The sequence below is a fragment of the Epinephelus fuscoguttatus genome, linkage group LG22, assembly GCF_011397635.1.
Source record: "Epinephelus fuscoguttatus linkage group LG22, E.fuscoguttatus.final_Chr_v1".
In the NCBI taxonomy this organism is placed as follows: Eukaryota; Metazoa; Chordata; class Actinopteri; order Perciformes; family Serranidae; genus Epinephelus; species Epinephelus fuscoguttatus.
This window is the reverse complement of record NC_064773.1, coordinates 36,283,743-36,306,634: the sequence shown is the minus strand read 5'-3', so window position 1 is coordinate 36,306,634 and position 22,892 is coordinate 36,283,743. Positions and strand designations below refer to the sequence as shown.

At 39.9% G+C, this 22,892-nt stretch overlaps 1 protein-coding gene across 2 annotated transcripts in view; it reads left to right on the top strand.

Annotated features, from left to right (window-relative positions):
- podxl (podocalyxin-like) overlaps nucleotides 1-22,892 on the top strand; it is a 70,019-nt gene that overhangs the window by 15,955 nt on the left and 31,172 nt on the right. The gene's annotated exons all lie outside the window — the stretch shown is intronic.

The following is a 22,892-nucleotide window of genomic DNA, read 5'->3' as shown; positions in this document are numbered from 1 at the left end:
AAGTGATGTAATACACATGGCAAAGCATTAGGTGGCGATGTAACGTCTAACGAAAAGGCCATTTTAACCAATCAGAAGTCAGAGTCAATACTGGAATAGGGAAGTGCAGAAAATAAAAACAACCCGATCCACAAAAATAGCGCGACCTAATTCAACAGCAGAGGCACCTGAACGACCAACTACACTACCACAAAAGCAGCGACAGGCCTGCCAACGGAGGTCCAACCCGGCCGAATTCAGAACCTCCATTGGCAGGCCTGTCGCTGCTTTCGTGGTAGTGTAGTTGGGGTAGCTAGGAACAGGAGCAGCCTCCTTCGTTGGTCGTTAGGTCGAGCAGCTGGATATTCCATCCAAAGAGAGCAGATAGCACACTCACAAATAAAGTTAGTGTGACATATAGGGTATTTATGTGTATCTGCCCACTCAATTGTGACATTATTTTATGCATATGGTATCAATTTTGTATCTTTACCGATACCATACAGATACCCCCCATTCAATTTAAAGCCTAAGTGATTTGAGTAAAGGCACAAGAGCAAATCTGGGTATATAAACGGTTGGTTTGCGCTGCATTCTTCAGTTGGCAGTTACACCTAGAGTGAAGCTACTGAAGACCAGCAAAATCACCGTTTGTTTTCATTTATTCTTTCAGGTGGGTAAATGTCACCTAAGCACCTTAAGATTTCAGTAGTGTACCCTTAATAGATAACTTGTCTATATAGTTTGTATTGTGCTTCGTTATATTGTTTGAGGGAACTGTAACGTAAGGTAACTGCATACGAGTGGATGCAACCGTCACTAATGCTAGCGTAGTTCCTCAGGGATTTAAGCGGTTATTACTTTAATTTTGAGAATCTAACCTGTGACAACACATTAGCTAAGGTTGTAAGGACTGTAACTGTTGGTAGCTGTTGTTGATTTTGTTTAAATATGTTGAATTATAATTTTATGGGTTATTGTTTGTCGGACGATTGAGCTAAGCTAACTAACGCTAACGTCAGCTGTTACTTGTTGCCATAGCACATATGGGCTAAGTGCAGAGGGCAGAATCAAGCTTCATTGTAAATATAGTTAAGATACATTGTATTTAACACAGGATGTGGGATTATAGTAGTTAGTAAACTTTTAGAAAAGAGCAATTTACCATCGCTCTGACGTCAAACAATGGAGACAGGTAATAAAATACTGCGGTTATCCTATCTACACGCAACTGCTGGCACCGAAAAAACTTCTTCCAAAAACTTCACCCTAGACTCCGGTTTCAAAGAAACGCGATTTCTGGGGCCAAAAAGTGCAGTTGCATGTGGCCATACAGCCAAATCCGATAGAATAATACACGGTTTCAAAAGTACACGGGTCCATGTGGACTAGGCCTAATAATAGCAATTATTTTTTTATTTGAACTAGTGCATGTAGATTGCTTTTGTTTAGCCAGGGCAGAACTACCATCGATGCCCCAGGATGTAGCAGTAATGCCGACTGTCAAGCGTTTGCAGTGGGAGAGAGGGAATCGTGGGTGTAGCCTGCTCTGTATGTAGCCACGTCAAACCCACCAATAGAAACTCTTCTCTCATCCATCAGCATCGACCCCGCCAATTAAGTGCAGTTGAACTTGCAAGCAAAACTTTAACTCGCAAGCAAAGAGGACTGATCTGCAAGCAAAAGTTTTTAAATCGCAAGCAAAGAGGACCTGATCTCACAGAAATACGTGAAATGACCACAACCTCTTAACACTGCATTCCGTGGTGGCAGCCCCGTAATGGGTTGAAATTACGTGCCGGTACCACAGAAACAATGCCAATGTAAAGTCAATTAGGATCCTTTTTCGTGGTGTCCACACGAATTCCCTGATTCAATAACATCACGTCAACCTTGTTTTCCTCAGTGATATCTTTAACATTCCTGTATACACACAAAAACACGGAAGTGTCCTTGATAACTCAGCAATATGACAGGTTAATGTCAAGGCCATGAAATAAAATAAATGTATTTTACCAGCTTTTGATAGCGTAGGACTTTAAGGGCATTGTGCTGTGGGCGGATGGGGCCCGTTCCACTACTGTTTTGTAGCTACTGTCAGCCGTCTGTGGGCTTCATTTCATTTCAAATTGCCGTCCGTCTGCCGTAACCGAATCCAAACGCCACTAATAAATAAATAAATAAATAAATAAATAAGAAGGAAAAAATAAGGCTGAGCATGGAAGAACCAGAGGGGAAACACCATCACATGGAGCCATCCGCCCCCAGCGACCCGACCACCCTCCACTCCACCAGGGGAGAGTGGACCCCAAGCAAGCGCCAGCGCCAGCGCCACAGAACCAGCGGCCGCCCCCTCGGCGCACACCGCTCCCACTGAGGAAACACTGGAGTTAAGAACTAAACTATGATAAATTACATAAAATATTAAGATGTAGGCCTAACATAATATAATTTCATTATTAAATAAATTAAAACATAAAGCCTACAGTAGATAAAAGTAGAACATGCTAAAAGTAAATACAATAATAGGCTAAATAGTATCTAAGCAGTAATAAAGTGTCTAAACAATAATGAATTGTATCTAAGTTATCTATTAGGCTACCATTCCACTCTGTAAATAGGTTTTAAAATTTCAATATAATCTTAATATTATTTTTGCTTATTTCATTATTGTTATTATTGGTTTTACTTTTTAGTAGTATTGTATTGTTTGAGGATGACTCATTTTAGTAACTATCTATAGTAAAATAGAAAAAAACAAGCAAAGAAACAAAAATCATTTTATACAGTGGGCCTTCAAAGTGCTCTCTGAAACTAGACCTGGCATGGCTTGCAGCTATTTACAGACAACTAGATTACCATCTTTGGAGAAGTATCCCCAAACCTCACTGCCCGTTCACTGCTATTCAGCCATCTGTAGGTGATAAAGGAAAACAAGTTCTATTTAAGCCTGGCATTATTTTTAAATGTATAAATAACTGTTCATTTTAACTGACTGTATATTTTACATATAACATTTGACAGAACAAGTTGTTAATACATGCTCACACATTAGCCTCCACTCAGCACGCCCGTAAAGTATACCCCTGCAGCCCCCCTGCCCCCAAGGGACCCCCTCCCCCACTCGGTCAACAACTACCTTTTTTTAAAATTTTTTTACAATTACATAGGAGCACATTGTGATCCTTTTGTCTGTGTGTCCAGAGTAGATACTGGCGTAATAATAAAGCAAACATATATTTCAATCCTGTTTTTTTTTTTCTTTTCCTAGGGGGGGGCGGGGGCTCACTCGGGTTAGCTGGCCTCACGTGTTTGTCAGTACATCCCAACAAGTTGCGCTCAGCTCTTCTAAATATAAGATCACTGGTAAATAAATCTTTTTTATGTAATGATTTTATTTTGTCAAATGACCTTGTTCTCTTCATGATCACAGAATCTTGGCTGTTACAAGACGATCCCGCCCCCCTACTCAAAGCCTGCCCTCCTGGTTACTGTTTCCTATCAGCCAAGAAAATCTGGCAGGGGTGGTGGGGTTCATTTACAGGGAAATGAGTGGGTATTGTCAGCGCTAGGTCTGGTACAACAGATGTCCACTGTGGGGTTCCTCAGGGGTCAGTGCTAGGTCCGATTCTCTTTTCAATTTACATACTCCCTCTTGGCCATGTTATTCGCAGGCATAACATCAGTTTTCATTTGTTTGCAGATGATACTCGGATCTATTTAAGCTGTGATCCAACTAACAACTATCAAAACACGACTAACCTGCTAAACTGCCCTCAGGACACTCACAAGTGGATGTCACAAAACTTCCTGCAGCTTAATGATGGCAAGACAGAGATATTAATCATCGGACAAGATAGTGCAAATATTCAAATGTCAAACAGTCTTGGTTCTCCGTCCCACTCAATAACTTCACACTGCAGAAATCTTGGTGTCATTTTTGATCAAACCCTCAGTTTAGACAAACATGGAAAATCAGTAGTTGAATCCAGCTTCCACCATCTCAGAAATATCTCAAGAATAAGATCATTCCTTTCCAACAAACATCTGGAAACTTTTATTCATGCGTTTATAACTAGTCATTTAGATTACTGCAATTCCTTGCTCTCTGGTATCAGTAAAAAAATCCCTCTCACACCTCCAGCTCATCCAAAACTCTGCTGCCAGAAACTTTACTCGACTGGAAAACATGACCACATCACACCAGTCGTGACTTCCCTACACTGGTTATCTGTTGCTTTTAGAATTGATTTTAAGATTTTATTGATTACTTACAAAGCCATCAGAGGCCTTGCTCCAAGTTATAGATCTACTATTGCCCTATGTTCCTTCTGGCACCCTGAGATCCTCAGATACATATTTTGTTGTTGTTCCAAGATCTCGATTAATTCACAAAGGTGACAGAGCCTTTGCAGTTAGAGCTCCACAACTTTGGAATGACCTGCCTGAGGAGATCAGGGCCGCAAACTCAGTCTCATCTTTTAAATCACTTGTTTAAAACTGCCTTTCAATGATTTTACGTTTTTATTATTGTGTGTTTTTACTATGCTATATGTATTCTATTCTTAGTGCAATGGGGGGTTACAGAGCTCTAACATTGAACTTTTAGCACCAGCATCCCACAGCTCAGTCACATATCAGTCTGGTCTCCAAGGACAGGGAGTGTGTTGTTTGTGGATAATGTGTGCAAGGGTGCGTGTGCTACTGTGTGTCTGTGTGGTCAGTCATTTCCATGTGGCCTTTAGATTAACAGTATCTTAAACCCCTCTTCACTTTCTCTCCTCTGTCCCCCTTCCTTCTCTCCTCCCTTTTACTTGTCTGTCTTTTATTGCTTCTTAAAGTTTTTACATTCACAGCTCCTCACCTTCTTTCACTGGAGCACAAAATGTAAACCAAAGCCCCCTCCCTTCCCTTTCCCACCCCCAGTCCCACAGAGAGCTGAATTAGCTCTCAATGAGACAAGGGTGGGGGCAGCTGAAGCCCTAAAAGGCCCCGGCTGCAGCAGGGGGCTGCAGTGAGGGAGTCGCCCATTCTTGCATGTCGCACGTGGGGCTAGAGGGGCCTTTGTGTGGGCTGTCACCAAGCTAACAGGGCAGCTTTGTCCCGCTGGTGCTTTGGAGCGCCAGCTACATTTATTTATTTACTCTCCTCCGTTTGGCGGGCATAGTGCATGTTCATGCTCAGCTGCACATCAATCCAAGGTTACAGCCAGGGTGCCTGGCAAGCTGGATGGATAAATGGCTGGATAGCTGGCACATACACATATACAAATTGTGAAACTCAGTAACACACATGACAGTTATGTTGAGGTTCAGGTGTTTCTGTTATTTTGTCCACCCCCTGTAGTTTTTATGATGTGGTACGTAGATATTTTTAGTGCAGTGATACAGAGTTAGTTTAATGACAAAAATTCAATGTGTGTAACCCAAAACCTGACGTGCGGTTGTACAATATCTATACTATGTGGCCAAGAGTTTGTGGACACTTACTTTGATTTGCTTTTGACTAGTTCTTTTTGTTATATTTAGGTCAGATCTTAAAGGAAAATGTGTCTTTGCTTTCCTGTTGAGAGTTAGGGCCATACACATTTTGCATTTTTTTTTTGCTATCTCCAATCCATTGTTGTCAATGCAGACACAAGGCAGGTGTGCTCAAACGCCACAGCTAGGTTAGTGCAATGCCATAGTGGCACACACGCTTTACCGAGCGCTTGTTTTCAGGGCACAATGGCTGATGTGACAAGGACCAAGCAATCACAGCTGACAGATATATTTCTCTTCTTCTGTAAATATCAGTTTGTGATAAATACGGAGAAAAAGTTGGTCATTTTACTGCAGGGCAACCAGAGCTTTACATCTGTCCCACGGACAATAGGTCTTCACACAAACAGCGCCTGGAAGAAGATCAGCTCTGAACTTCAGATTTCAGGTCAATTTGATACTTTGATACAGTGCCTCTGGCGTGTAGAGTGACTTTACTGCATCCTTTTGTCCCAACGGTGTCCCAGGGAAGATCTCTAAACATGTATGCATCTATTGTCTCCGGGGAGGACATTAGTCTTGAGCCCTGCACATTAGCCTGCACAAAACATCAGTCACTGCCATCAGTGAATGTCGTCTTACTTGCCAATAGGCTAATGGCAGTCAACAAGATGAATAACGACCAATATTGATATTTCCCTATTTAATAGGACGCTTTGTTTTTATTAATGAAAAAGCAATAGTAAACTTTTTTCAAGGGGGTTGTGATCATTTCAGCTGATTTTTGTATCATTTGGGTGATTTCCAGGGGCACAGATGGGATTTTTGAACTGGGGGGGGGACCAAGCTGTCAGCAAATGTTTCCAACTCAATGAGTTATTTTGTGTAAATACATATATATATATATATATATATATATATATATATATATATAACTCAATGAGTTATTTTGTGTAAATACATACACATATATATATATATGTGTATGTATTTACACAAAATAACTCATTGAGTTGGAAACATTTGCTGACAGCTTGGTCAGCTATATATATATATATATATATATATATATATATATATGTATACACACACACACACACACACACACACATATATATATATATATATATATGTATATGAAAAACAATAAATGAATGTCTGCCACGGGCGGCACGGTGGTGCGGTGGTTAGCACTCTCGCCTCACAGCAAGAGGGTTGCCGGTTTGATCCCGGGCGTGGGAGCCCTTCTGTGTGGAGTTTGCATGTTCTCCCCGTGTCAGCGTGGGTTCTCTCCGGGCACTCCGGCTTCCTCCCACAGTCCAAAGACATGCAGATTGGGGACTAGGTTAATTGGTAACTCTAAATTGTCCGTAGGTGTGAATGTGAGTGTGAATGGTTGTCTGTCTCTATGTGTCAGCCCTGCGATAGTCTGGCAAGCTGTCCAGGGTGTACCCTGCCTCTTGCCCGATGTAGCTGGGATAGGCTCCAGGCTATTTATACACGCGAAACGCGTTCTCTGGCTGGCTGGATTGTCCGCTCGGGCTGCCTTACGTACATGGTGGTGCAAGATGGCGACCTCTCTAAAGCAAGGCCCTTGCTATATACATATATATATATATATATATATATATATATATATATAAAAGCATAATTATAAGGCTACGAAAACCAAACGAATTTTATTTTATGGCGATTATACACTTATATAAACATATTAATGGGTAGAATATTCAGATTCAGATTCAGATTTGACAATAAACCATGCCAAATATTACACACCGGCCCTTTAATAGTTGCTGCTTACTAAAATAACATTATACATTAAAAAAACCAACATTAAAGATATTCACCTACAGCCTAGAATGCTGTTATTTTACATTTAGCCTACTTCAGGTAAGTCCAAATGCCTTAATTATTGTCAGACTAGCTACTCAACATTACAAAACAAATATTTGCCACATCTGGGAAAGTCAACAGGCAACAGGCATAGGATATTTACATCTTTTGGTTCTTGAAAAAAACGCTGTGATTATATTTCTTTCTTCTTTGGCTTCATGTGGCAGAAAAATCACCAGCTCAGTCATTAGACAGTTGTGTATGATCACTATGGTTACCGCTACAGGCACAACTACCAGCTCCTTTAGGACCCCGGGGTCGAGAATCGTGCCTTATGGTGCGTTACATTTACATTGGAAGTTGGAACTCGGAGCTCCCAACAACGTAACCTCCGAACTGAGCACTTTCCAGTTTAAAAACTGGGACATGGAACATGGAATTCGACAAAAATAGACAGTTAATGAAATGAAATGAAAACCCCAGTGTTTATGCTTGTAGATGCTATATTTCAATGCTTTTCCGACGTCAAAACTCAGACTTACGAGTACGACTGAACCATGAGTCATAGCACAAACACCGGGTTATCAATGGATCAGCTGTGCAGTGTTATTAACCGAGAATTACATGGAAAATTGAACACCTTGCTTTCCCAACTCAGCAAGGATTTGCTCCAGCCTTTCCCCTTCTTGAATCGGTGTAATGTGGATTGATCACTGACAAGGCTACTGCCGCTGCCATTTCAACTTTGTGCTGCAATGTAGGTTAGCCTAACTAACAGAACATTGATCCTCTTTTTTACCTATGTGTAGGGGGGACAGTGGGTGGGGATGGATCGGGGTCACTATAAATCTGGGGGGGAACAACCAGTGCCATCTGCACACATGGCGATTTCCACCAATGAAACGGCTATATTCCAATGAATCAGCCCCTCCTCACCTCTGATAATCCAGACTGATAAGGCTCTGAGTTCTACGTTTAGTTCAAGATACAGTGACTGATAACTGATGACTAACTTTTTTTCCACACATTTACACAGTGCTACAGCATAACAGTATTTATATAGTGAAACACATATTGAAAAGTCAGGTGCTGGTCAGATCAGCTGGGTATGATATCCTATGAATTAGTGCCCCATGAATGATGTTACATAAAGTTACAGAGGTTAGGTTTAAAACAACTTAAGTTACTGTGGTTAGGTTTAAGAAAAGAAACATGATGAGGACGTACCTTAAAATGACTCAAAGTTCACACAGTTATGAACATGCTACTCCAGGGAAAAGTCCTGGTGGAGAGTCTGTTTGTTTGTTTTTTTTGACCCATCCACCAGCCCAACCTGCCTCCTGGTTTAATCCTGTCAGCACATTGGTCACGGCAGGGGCGTTGCTAGGAGTTGAAAACATCTGGGGCTTTAGCCCTGAAGTGGGAACAATTCTTTAAAATTCAAATTTGAATAATTCCATGTGATTTTAACGTATTTTGACAAAGAATGAACACTCATCTTCTATTTTTGGGTTGCCCAAATTGTTGGTTAAAATCTGTAAACCCAAAAGTCCCCCCAAATGGGGGACTTTAAGAATGACTTTGCAAACAGTGTGAATCAATGCACTAATCACGAAGAATGTGCTTCACATCAAATTAAACAGCAGAACCTGGGCTACAAGGCCGTATAAACCCTTTTTACATGCCCCAAACACAGCTCAAACAACAACTAAATAAATAACAACAAATCAAACTCCATACAGCACCGATATCCCGACCCGATCATATTTCGGGCTCGACCGCGATGCCACGTTATGCAAAACACATTCATGTCAAATGAAAGCAGAAACACTGCTCTTTCACACATATGTGCCAAAGCACTCTACACCAAAGCATCAGAGATAGAGGCCAAAGCATAGACCGCGGAACTGGGGGGGCCAGGGGGGGCATGGCCCGGGTAACTTTTGTACTCTGACATAGAGGGCTACATTAGGACCCGGCGGGACCCAACGCAAATAGTAATAGTCATTTTGATCCACACTCCACCAGTTGGTGGCGGTAATGGGCCAATTTGCTGTTTGCCAACCGCCATTAAACAGTAGAAGAAGAAGAAAAATAAGAAGAAGAAGATGTAGCCTAGCGATGGGATGTCAACACAGGAACTTGGTGCACATGCATGAGCGTTTCCACTCCATATTTATTCATAAATGGAGGAATATGCCCTGAACCAGCTTTCATACCAATTTGCCGCTTGCTCCACCTGTCTGTCTGTCTGTCAGCTCCGTCTGTCATGAGACAAACATGAAAGAAGACGTGCAGTTTATTGTGTTTCACCAGCGACGAGCTCTCATTACGAGCGACTATTACGCATGTCTGTGCACTCTTTATAACTCACTGTGTGAACCTATGTTGCATAATAAAGATTTGCCCCCTCGTAATTTTTAACCGCTCCCTCAGTAACTTCATCCTGGCGCCGGCTTGCCTTAACTTCAATCACTGCGTGATTATATAAAGGTAGAAAAATAGCCTAAATAAATACAGAGGAGGAGACTAGAATATGAAACAGCCTTTATTTCATTAAAAACTAAATGAAAACAACGAAATAGGAGCGCTATTCTTGACCAGTGCGTCAAAAGACATGCAGGCCAGGGGAACAAAACAAACAACCCCATGAATCTCTTTATTAATAGCCTATAATATGACGTGTTTTCTCCTGCGGGATGGGAGAAGACACAAAATCAATGCATCTCTATTATTGTGCGGGCATAAATTCTCAGAGTTTTGCGGGAGCGGGCGGGAGTGGACATACACATTGTGGGAGCGGGCGGGAGTTTAACACACATGTTGCGGTTGCGGGCGGTAATGGTCAGAAATTCAGCGGTGCGGGCAGGAGCGTGATGAAGAAAACAGTCCCGCGCAGGGCTCTACTCTGACAAACTATTTTATATGAATAAAAGCCTAAGTTGTAGCCTATCTGTGTTTTTACGAGCCAAGTCACCACACACCTTCACTCACTCTCACCAACTGCTGCCGATAAAAAAAAACTCCCACTGACTGCTGCATATTGATTTGATATTAGTGTGCCTATCAAGTGCATTGTTTATCAATACGTCATGCATGAGCGTCACGAGCTAACGACGGGCACCTGCGCTGGCTGCATCTGGGAAAATGAAGAGACAGAAGTCGATATCTGATTTTCTTCAAGTAAACAGAAAAAACAAAATGATCAAATTACTCCAGCTTCCACTGTGGCCTCATCTGTGCATTTATGTATAAGTAGGCTTGGCCTGTTGTGTGTGAATGTTAGAGTGGGATCAGAGGGGTTAATCTGAGCAAGCATGTGTTCGTGTTCATGCGTGTACTGTAGATGTGACTGTGGCGCCGCAACGTCAGTAATATTGTCTGTTTCAATGCATATGCCCCCCCACCCCCTCTGCGTGCCTTGAAATTATGCCCCCCCCCCCCCCCCCTGTTCAGATGCGTACCGCGGTCCATGGGCCAAAGAACAACAACAACAGAAATCGTTTCGCCGAGCCATAGTTGTAAAATTTCTCTTACCGTTGTTTTGCCATGAAACATTAATTCGGCCACACGGTACGTTCCAGTAGGGAGGGGGGGGGGGCGCATAACAATGACTGCATTCAGCAGCCGGCACGTCCCCCACAACGGCATTCTGCTGACTTTGATTGGCTTACAGTGCTGTCAGTCTCGTGTTGGGTATAGCGTCATTCTATTGGCTCTAATGAATAAAACGAAGTGTCAATCACTCAAATCGACCAATCTGTTGTGGAGATACAAGCCTCCAAAGCACAGAAGAGTAAATTTGCTTAGAACATGGCACTCTTAAATACTTGATTCTGATTGGTCAGTCAACAAAATTCTGCGGTGCTTATTTCTTGAGGTATCACTGCTGCTCTGCTGCTCCGTTGCTAGGGGCGCCACAGCAAAGGCCTTAGACTGAGGAGCATAAAAACCAGTTAACGTTAGTCCACACAGGTCAAATAGGATTGGAGTGGCAAAATGCAGCATTTTCGGGACATCACTTTTAACATTTTTGGAGAGGACAAAATGCTTGATGTTTGGCTAAAAAATGACATGTCCCCAGCAAAAGAAAATAAAGAAAGGCAGAGAAAATCACAGGGCCGTCAGGAACAAACCGGCACAAACATCTAGAAGAAGTAGTAAGCCATGTTCTAAGTGGGATAATGTATAGTGAGCCAGTGACTGTTGAAAAATAACTGTCACCATTTCAACTGTCACTGTTGACTGTTGGAGTTATTTTTCAACAGTCACCGGCTCACTATACATTATCCCTTACTTCGTATATGTATATCCTAAACATCATTAGGGATTTACAGAAACAAAACATCAAACATATAGTCATGTACATAGGCCATGTAAGCTGGTGTGACAGTGAGTGTGTTGTGTGCTGCGTGCGTTGCTGTCTGTTGTGCTCCTGTGCCGTGGACTTTAAGTTGGAAACGAGGTGCTTTATTAGTTAAAAACAACAACAACAAGACGGAGGCTTAAAAGATCCGGGGCTATAGCCGGGAATGCCCAGGTCTAACGACGTCCATGGGTCACAGTATTGCAGCTTCTCAAAATATGTATGATATGCACAAATTTGGGTGCATTACTTGTTGTAGGAAAAGATACAAACTGTTTGTGAGAACAGCCTGGCTTGGTGCAGAGGTGAAGTCTCTTTGACCTGCGGGGCTTCTGTTGGCTCATGGATAAAAAGCTGTTAGTCCTAAGAACACAAACTGTAATTTCCACACTTTATTTGTGTACAAATTCAACACTCAGTATGTATACATGCACAGTTAAGCCAAGCCACACTTATAGCTCAACTAGGCCATTTAACTGGACTACTGTCCTTGTCCCAGCATACAAGCATTAAAGGAAAATCAATTTATTGACAGATGTGCAAAGAGTGTGACTGAACCCAAATGCAGCACTCAAATGCAGTTGGCAATGACCTTTATTTAAACAGAATAAACAGAAACTTGAGGTGACCTCAAAATGAGTAGGTAATGATTCAGTACTCATTACCTACTCATTTTGATGTCTCACTTTACTTCAGGGTTGGGTACACAAAAAGAGTAACTAATGAGTAGGTAATAAGTACTGAATCATTACCTACTCATTTTTATGTCTCACTTTACTTTAGGGTACACAAAAAAGGTAGGCAATGATTAAGTAATAGTTAATTCCTCATTAGTTCCTCAGTAACTACTCCTCTGAAATTTGATCAGGACTTATAACTGACCATTAACTAATAGTTAGTTCATCATTCATTCCAAATTTTCGGTTGATTGAGCATGTTGAATCGGCAGCGGAGCTTGTCGGTGAGAGAGATCCCTCTGACTGGCTGTTCAGGTGTTATATCCTCTTCCCTGTAGCGAGTGAATCTGCCTGTAGTGAAACCGGGGCTAACCGGTGCTTCCTCCTCAGGCTCCACTTCACTCAGCTGCCCGACAGATCCGCTGCTTCCTCTCACTTTAACCTCAATAACAAACCGGAGCTAGCTGGGAGCAGCTAGCAGAGCGTTAGCCGCAGCATGACCGGAGGGAAGCAGCCAGTTAGCCTCCGCTAGGTTCCCAGCTAACGTTAGCCCTGGCTCTCCGTTTGGATCCAACCGGAGCACCGAGCCCTGGTTTGTTATTCAGGTTAAAGTGGGAAGAAGCAGCGGGTTTGTCGGGCAGCTGAATGAAGTTGAATGAAGTGGAGCCTGTGGAGGAAACACCGGGAGCATCTGGATGTAATAGTCCGCGGAGGTGCTGCAGTGCTCGGCTGCACAGATAGGAAATCCCTCGGCTGACAGGAAGTATCACTTTTTTTTTTAACAAACTTTATTTAAACAAATAGCATGTACAAAACAAGCAGACAAGTGCTCAACAAGCAATTCAATCGTAAAAAACGTACAATTGAAGAACAAAAAAAATAAATGAAAAAGAGGGACTCACATATAAAATGCATTACAAACAAAAAATTCATCATTGCAAAAGGAAAAGGGTTACATTCTTCTTCTTCAAAGAGATCTCTATATATATTGACAGTTCTGTAACTTTTGGTTGTATTAATACAGTCTAGCATTTTAATATATTCAACAAAATCCAGTGAATATCTGATGAAATTAGGGGTTACTTTCAAGAATCTACATTTGTGGATATGAAATTTACCAAACAAAATCAGTAGATTAACAATAACACTTTTACAATCAATTTTGATAATATTATTAGTTTTACACAATACATATCACTCAATCTGAGACCAGAAGTTAAGTGAGTATGAACACTGATAAAATAAATGGGATATGGATTCAATCTCATTATTACAGAAGGTACAATTATTATCAATGTCTAAAAATTTGGATAGGTAAGAATTAGTTGCATATATATTGTGTAAAATTTTGATGTGCACTTGTTTAATTTTATTGTTAATGCAGAATTTGTATGGCAAAAGCCAAGCTTTCTGCCAGTTAATATCAGTAAAGTTATTATTCCAGAAAGCTTTCCCTTTAGGCCTAATTTTCCTTTTGTCATAGAGTGCATTACGTATGTGTTTATTGTTACATTTACAATCCATAAAGTCTATACCATTCACAAATAACAGAGATTCTATCCTTAGCACTTCTTGGAATTGTAGGTGACATTTCATTAGGTGAGACAGACCACCAGGGATAGCTTTTATCACAGAATTAAACTCTTTACTTGTTACAGGAAAGGATTTAATGAGAAGGAAACGCTCATAACTAAGTAATAAACTGTTGGTGTCAAATAAATCAGTTACAAATATTATACCTTTGTCAAACCAATTCTGCTTGAAAATAGATTTATTCCCCACAGTTATATCACCATTATTCCATATGATAGTTTTATGTGGGGAAAAGTTATGTGTGTAACATAATTTCCATGCAAGGAGGGCCTGAAAGAATTTAGATAACTTTATTGGTAATTTGGAACACTTATAGTTACAGGTGAGGAGAAAATGAAGGCCTCCCAATTTTTTGGCAATATTATGTGGAATAAAAAACCAGATGGAGTTAGGTGTTGTAAGACAATGTTTAATCCACTTTATTTTGAATGTATTGTTTAAATAAAAAAAAATTCAATAATTCAAATCCTCCTTCTATTCTGGGCCCAGAAAGTATATCTTTTTTTAGGTAATGGTGTCGGTTTTTCCAAGTAAAATTAGACAGAACGGAGTTAATTTCTTTAGTTGTTGAATCTTGGACATACAAAGACAAGGCGGGATAAACAAGTCTAGAGATGCCTTCAGCTTTAGTTAAGAGAATTCTTCCAAAGATGGATAAATCACGTTGTAGCCACATATTCATAATATTTTTAGTCTTCTTTAGTCTAGGAAGGAAATTAAGTTGCTGTCTGGTAAGCAAATCTTTAGTTACATCAATACCTAAATATTTAACAGTTTTCTTTACAGGTATGTTATAAAAGTGTTCATCATCTGTATCAAATAGACTTAAAATTTCACATTTTCTTATATTGAGTTGTAAGCCTGAGGCTCTAGAGAACGCATTAATTAAACGTAAAGCAGGCCCAATTTGATTTTTGTCTCTTAAAAACAAGGCTGTGTCATCTGCCAGTTGTGTAATTCGAATTTCTTTTTGAAAAATAGAAAGACCTTGTATACTGGGACTGTTCAAAACCTGTAATGACAGTAATTCTACAACAATTAAAAATAAAAAGGGTGAAATTGGACAGCCTTGACGCACTGATCTATTAACAGAGAATCTCTTAGAGGTATTGGGATAAATCATTAAGTTACTATTAATGTCCTTGTATAACATTTTAACTACTGAAATGAATTTTCCCCCAAAGCCAAATAAGTTCAAAGCTTTATATATAAATGGGTGTTCGACTGTATTGAACGCTTTATAGAAGTCAAGAAATACAATAATTGCTTGTGATTCTACATATTCTGAATAATCTAGAAGATCTAACACTAGTCTTATATTGTTACTAATTGTTACTAATATGGCGATTAGCCATAAAACCTTAAAATTAATGGGTTTCATTAATAATTTCCATTAGATTACTTTTTAAGTGTTTAGCAAAAACAAGAGCAAGTAGCTTATAATCTACAGTACATTTAGAAGGGTGATCGGTCTCCAGTTTTCTATTGATAAAGGATCTTTGTTAGGTTTGGGTATTAAGCTAATTATTCCTTGTTTCATCGTAGTTGACATTTCTTCTTTGTCGATACATTCTCTATACAATTCCATAAGTGGGGCCTCAATAATATCCCAGAAGCATAAGTAAAATTCAGTAGTTAAACCATCAATGCCAGGGGATTTTCCAGTTTTCATATGTTTCAAAGCCTCTACAACTTCACAATTTAAAAGGGGTTTTTCACAATTGGATTTAAATTCATCAGAAATGGTAGGAATATATTGTTTGACTTTATCTAAGAATTCATCACAGGATAATGGATCAAATTTGGATGTATACAATTCTTTATAGAAGGATCGTGCATGTTCAGCTATTTCTTTGGGATTAGTACTAATATAATTGTTAATTTGTAGAGAAGAAATATTGTTTCTTTTATAGTTACGTTTTTCCAATGCAAAGAAATAGCTGGTGTTTTTTTGCCATTTTCTAACCACCTGGCCCTGGATCGTATAAAGGCTCCTTTAGCTGCATTTACATACAGTTTATCTATTTCACTCTGGAGTTGCATTAATTTTACTTTTTCATCTTCTGAAAGATATTCTTTGTTCAATAAAACATTCAAGTTATCCATGATTGTCTTTTCTTTCTTATTAGTATCTTTTTTTATATCTTTACTTCGTCTAATAGCCGTTTCTCTAACCTTAAATTTGAAAAATTCCCATTTCTGGATACCATTCAGATTCTTTTGATTAAAAATCTCTTGTGCCATTAATTTAACTGAATCCTGAAAGGTTTTATCTTTAAGTAAATTATTGTTTAGTTTCCAATACCCACACAATTTATGATTTTCTTTTGAGTCCACCAGAAGTATAGTAATCATTTTATGGTCTGATAAAGGAGCGAAACAGTGTGAAACTTCGGATATGTATTGCAGGCAAGAGGTGGAGGTTAACCATAAATCTATTCTAGACTGCTGTGTACATCTTGAATTACTCCAGGTAAATTCTTTATAATTTGGGTTAAAAAAACGCCAAACATCTGTAACTGATAATTTTTCACTTAGATAAAGTGTAGCTTTAAATTGTGAATTGTGAGAAATTCTTTCTGGGATTCTGTCTACCGTATCATCTGGAGCATCACTGAAGTCTCCTCCAAGGGACAGGATGTATCACTCTGTCACTCCGCGCTACTTTGTTGATCTCATGCATTCAACGGACTTCCCGTTTCCCTTTTTGCGTTATTTCCTTTCACGCAGGTACAGAATGTACGTGCTACTTGGCTGTCAGATGTAGTCTTCTGTTTTTTTCCCCGACAACTTTATTTAAGACAGGAAGTTTACAGAATGCAGATCTTCAACATTACACATATATGTCTTATATCACATATGCCAGGGGAGATGAGAGTTTACAAGAAAATATTAAAATGATCACAAATATTAATGGTTTTGATTGCCTTTTGATTAAGGGAAAATTTAATGATGTAATGAAAGCAACAAAAGAAGGTTTTCTATGTGTAAACTTTTGTAAATGTGAAATCTTGCCAAAAGTAAGATGAGATTAATAATAAATCTTTCAATGGGTTTTGCCGTATTTCTGTTAAAGTCTAAAAGTCCAAACAGCACATCCCTCCAAAACAGCTTAAATTATTTTTTAATATTGTTCACAATAAAATATCACTCCAGAGTCTTTTGACAATGGGCCAGTGCCAAAGTAAATGACTAACAGTTTCAAGCGTTGGGTGTAGTCTTTGTAGGGTGTTCAAATGCAACTGACACAGGGTGACGTGAGGTGACGTAGACGACGCAACAGTTGGCTTTCCTTGTTCTTTGATGTCGGTTTGGTGTGTCAGCACCTTGTACAGAATAACGTGGATGATCATATTAATGTGTATGTGGTCTGAAAATAATTAATTAAACTCTTCGCAAGAATTCTGCTGTCTGTGATTTTATTTGTTAAGGATCTAATTGTAAAGATGATGATGAAGTAATGAAAGACTACTTATTATGTGTCACTTTACTTTAGGACATAAAAAGGTTAACTAATGGACAGGTTATTGAGTAATGATTCTGTACTGATGAAGTAACTAGTTCACTAATTATTAAGTCATGATTAACCCCTCTATGAAATCTGATCATGAGTTAATGAAGAACTGACCATTAACTAATAGTTAGTTCCTCATTAGTTCCTCAGTAACTACTCCTCTGAAATTTGATCAGGGCTTACTGAAGAACTGACCATTAACTAATAGTTAGTTCCTCATTAGTTCCTCAGTAACTACTCCTCTGATATTTGATCATGAGTTACTGAAGAACTGACCATTAACTAATAGTTAGTTCATCATTAGTTCCTCATTAGTTCATCAGTAACTACTCTAATTTTATGTACCTTAGTTCCTCAGTAACTACTCATTAGTTCATCATTCGTTCCTCATTCGTTCCCCAGTAACTACTCTAATTTTGTGTAGCTTAGTTCCTCAGTAACTATTCATTTGTTCCTCATTCGTTCCTCATAAGTTACTCATTAGTTCCTCATTAGTTCATCAGTAACTACTATAATTTTGTGTACCGTTGTTCCTCAGTAACTACTCATTAGTTCCTCATTAGTTCCTCAGTAACTACTCTAATTTTGTGTACCTTATTGTAAAGTGTTACCGAAACATTATATGTTGTCACAAAACGACCCCTCATTTTGAACATTTCTCACCTGTGTGCTGGCTCCAGCAGGTGGGCCTGCTGAACCGGACGCCATCATAGCGGGACACTGCGCTGCCTTCACAGTGCTATGTGGAAATCGGAAATTTCAGCACTTAAAGTGTGGCTGTTGAAGTGCACAATGTGGCATAATTTGTATCTCCGCTTCTGCAATTGGTCCTCAGTACTGTCTTAAACAGCTTTCACATCTCACATCTCCAAAAACGTCGGAGTAAATCAGGGCGCTAGATCAGGGCCAAAAGTCTGAAACTGAAAAGAAAAGATCTGAAACTGAAAAAGAAAGATCTGAAACTGAAAAAAAGATTTGAAACTGTAAAAAATAAGATCTGAATCTAACAAGATAAAATGTGCAACTGAAAGAAATAGGATCTCAAATATCTAAATATATGAAAGTAAAAAATTTAAATAAATAATTTATTCAAAGACTTGCTACGAAAGGTGGCCATATGCCCCCTTTCAGCTTGTTAGTATTGGACCTTTTTCTGGTTGACCTATTACAACAAAGACCAAACAATCGACAAACAGGTTAGCTACAGTTAGCTAGTTGTAAACTGGTACTATAGTGGACAACTTTACAGTTCTGTACATTTTGTCTGTTCAAAAATGCATGCTGGATGTAGATTTCTCTATGTTGATACAGGCTTCTTTTTCTGTTACACATTTAATGCTATTCGACTTCCGAGTCAAAGCCCAGGGCGGAAACTGTGGAGCATGCGCAGAGCACCTCGAACAGTTTGGGTCCAACTGACTGTATACATGAGTAATTCGACTACTAATCGCATTATCTGGGTGTGTTAGTCTGATTTTGATTTAGTATGACTTCAGTTGGACTAACTTTTAAAAAGTTAAAAAGTCCGGTTTTAGTAGGACTAACACAATAAAACTAATTTTCCTCATGTCATGTAAACGTACTGAGTGTAACAAAGATGTTCATGGCTGAGTTGTGGCATACTGAGTGTTTGTCTTATAATGACAGTCCTAAAATAAGGGTTTAAAAAAATGATTGCAAATGAGTGCATGACATTAGTAATTTGACTCCCAATTGCATCTGGGTGTGTTAGTCCAACTTTGAAAAATTTGATTTAGTACGATTTCAGTTGGACTAACATGTTAACATGCATTTTAAAAGTCCAGTTTTAGTTGGACTAACACAATAAATCCACTTTCTTTAATGTTATGTAAACATACTGACTGAGACACAACATTAATTAGTGAGCCAGGCCAGATGTACCAGTCATTATACTTAAGCTAGGCTAAAAGCTCCAGCTCCATACCTAACTGCTCAACGAGAGAATGCCAAGAGTGTGCAAAGCAGTAATCAGAGCAAAGGGTGGCTACTTTGAAGAAACTAGAATATAAAACATGTTTTCAGTTATTTCACCTTTTTTTGTTAAGTACATAACTCCACATGTGTTCATTGATAGTTTTGATGCCTTCAGTGAGAATCTACAATGTAAATAGTCATGAAAATAAAGAAAACGCATTGAATGAGAAGGTGTGTCCAAACTTTTGGCCTGTACTGTAGTTTTGCTGTTGTTAAACGCAGACCCCTATTACTTAAATTCATCAACAATGTTTGCCTTTTTTTAAAATTCTCTTTTTACTGTGGAGGCTTGGGAGAAAAAGAAACATTTCTTCACAAATTCAGTATAACATGGGGTGAGTAACTGATACACAAAAGGTCATTTGGGTGGTGAAGTTTTCCTTTATATAATTATTTTTATGAATCACTTAATATCTTACTGTCTGGTATTTTTCAGTCCTTTATTTTGTTTTTAATGATACTTTTCAAGTCAAATGCTGTCGACGAACCTTCCTATGGTACTAATGATAATATAGAAACCTGAGTGAGAACAAAAGAAACAACTGGCACCAGACCAACTGAAGTCCATTTAGTAAAGTTTATTACAGAATTAGAAGTCTGTCACAGGCCCAGATCAGCACAAGAGTTTCCTGTCACTGAAGTGAGCCAAGAAGTAAGAAGAAGAGCCAGGGAAAGGACAGCAGGTCAGTTCTCACACCCTCTGCTGTCTGACCATAACACAGTCCACCAGAGCAGGTCACACTATGAGACAAAAAGCATGACAGCAGGACGATATGTCAGTGTCTACACTGTAAAGTACAGACAGCGGGCAGTACTGAGTTCCACACAGACACACAGACATGACGTCAGTGAGCAGACTGAGATCAGAGAGGTCACACAGTGCAGGGTCAGGAGAGAATTTTCACAAACAGGGACAGCAAGAAAACAACTCACTGATAATGCTTAGTAAGAGATCTCACAGGTAAAGGCATTAGTTTTGGACATCATACATACATCTGGGAGTAATATGCAGCATTGTTTACCTTTTAAAAGTAACGTACATGATCAGCATCTTTATGATCTACTTTTATTAGTTTAGGTCTTTAATTACAATAATAATCTTTATTTATATAGCACTCATGTCATTCTACATCTGTGTCCGTGTTTCTCTTGCTATCAGAATTACAAAAAATTTATGTGCTTATATGTATTATACTATACTATTATAGATATATATGCTTTTGTTATAAATTTTTAAAATACATGTCTATTATTTATATTTACATACATAATATTAACATATATTGATGGGCTTTGGGATATGGGGAATTGGGCCAACCTGATGAGAAATGGACTACTGGAACAAGACATAGATAGACAGGAGAGAATATGGGACTGTTGGAATGCTACTGCACACGCAACCACAGTGAGAGGGGTTACATGCAGAGGATGTGGGATATATGAATGCTTTGAAACCCAACATCTACACTGACAAAGAAATAACTCCTAGCCCAGTGTTCAAAAATCCACAAATGGCAACTGCTATCACAACTAGAGATTGATGAGGTACAACAAATATGCTACGGCAAGGGGGAGCCAGGACAACAGGTCAAAGTGGGAATGTCACTATCAACCCCACACTCCGAGATTGGGTACTAAACCCAAAGCCCTTACGACACAGATTCCCGTACAGCAAGGGAACAAATGACTTGAGATTGAGAATAAAGACAAAGCTGGAATCCTGACACCCCGAAGCCAATTACCAAGGCTTACCAAGGCTTACCAAGGCTAAGTGACAAAGTACACTCTGAGGGTCTGCTAGATGATGAGAATGCAGTACTACGAACAATCGTACCTAGGACCATCAATGAGACAAATCAGCCGATGTGCATCACAACAACAGCGATCCTAGAGATGCTTGGCTACAAGATGAACACCATGAGCCACAAAGAGCGCTACACTTCATGGAGAAGGAGGCTAGAGGCCAAGATCAAGGCAACACAGAAAGAGGTTCGTCAAGTTACAGAAAGGTGTGGGGAAGTACAACAAACTGTCTGTTAGGGATGGGCAAATGATCAAAATTCATTATTTGATCATCAAAAAAATTAACGATCAATTATCGATTAATTGATAAGCAAGTATTTCAAAAGAGAGAAAACAAAAGAGTGCAGTGCAGACTGTCGCCGCAAGAGAGTGCAGCCACCCCAGTTTTGAGCTTCAACCCCCAGGCCAAAGAGGAAGAATGGCGTGCATGCACAGTTCACCCCTGGGTGTTTACAAGTGTTGCCAGCCAGGGGTTACAGGCTTCAGTTTTCAGCGAAACTTCTGTCTTTCAATGGCGTAGTGTTTTCAGAGGCCTCAAGGGAAGCGGCCCGAGGCTTTGGAGAGCAATGAGAACCTCCGTCTGTTTATGATTTTTTGTACCTGGCATAGGTCCGGCAGGGGATCTCGTAGGCACGGCAGCTCGCCGGGCCTGTAGCATTGTAGGGGAATCACTGCGACTATCGAGCAAAATTATTTGTGATCCATCAAAATCCTTAACAATCAATCATCGATAATAGAAAATTGATGCCTATCCCTTTTGTCTATACCTGAGGCACTGGAGACTGCCAAGGCTCACAGCCCTGGCTAAAGAAACTAACTGCACTCCATGAACGCCTGGCAGCACAAATGAACCAGCTGCTGAAGGATGGGACCCATCCAGAGTGGATGACCCAGAGACAGACAGTCCTGATCATGAAGGACCCCCAGAAGGGCGTTGTCCCATCCAACTACCGGCCAATAATCTGCCTCTGTACAACATGGAAGCTCCCGTCAGTCATCATAGTGGCTAAGATGAATAGGCACATGACCAAATACATGAGGAAGGCCCAGAAAGGAATTGGTAGTAATACCAGGGGAGCCAAGCACTAGCTACTGGTCAATAGAGCAGTCACCAAAGACCGCAAGACCTGGCAGACCAACCTGTACACTACCTGGATTGACTACAAGAAAGCCTACGATTCAATGCCACACACATGGATTCTGGAATGCTTGAAAATATACAACATCAACAGGCACTAACAGAACTAACAGAACTCGATGGGGCTGTGGAAAATGACTCTGGAGGCCAACCCAAGGCAACTGCACAAGTTATGATCAAGTGCAGCACATACCAAGGTGATGCACTGTCCCCGCTACTGCTCTGCATAAGCTTGAACCCCCTCAGTCAACTCTTAAGTGCAACACACACCGCCGCCGTACGCTGCGCGTCAAAACGCCCGCCTCCATTATATTCTATGAACCAACCCACACTGGCGCCGGCCGCCACGCCGCGCCGCTCTGCTTCAGCCCACTGCTCTATGGTGGCACTGCGAGAAAAGCCTTTTATGTACATCTCGTAGGATCAACTCCGGTTGTTTCAAATTTTTAATGAGACGACTTTGATAAGAAACTCACCCGTGAAATTAAAGTTGTTGTTGCCTCAAAGTTTT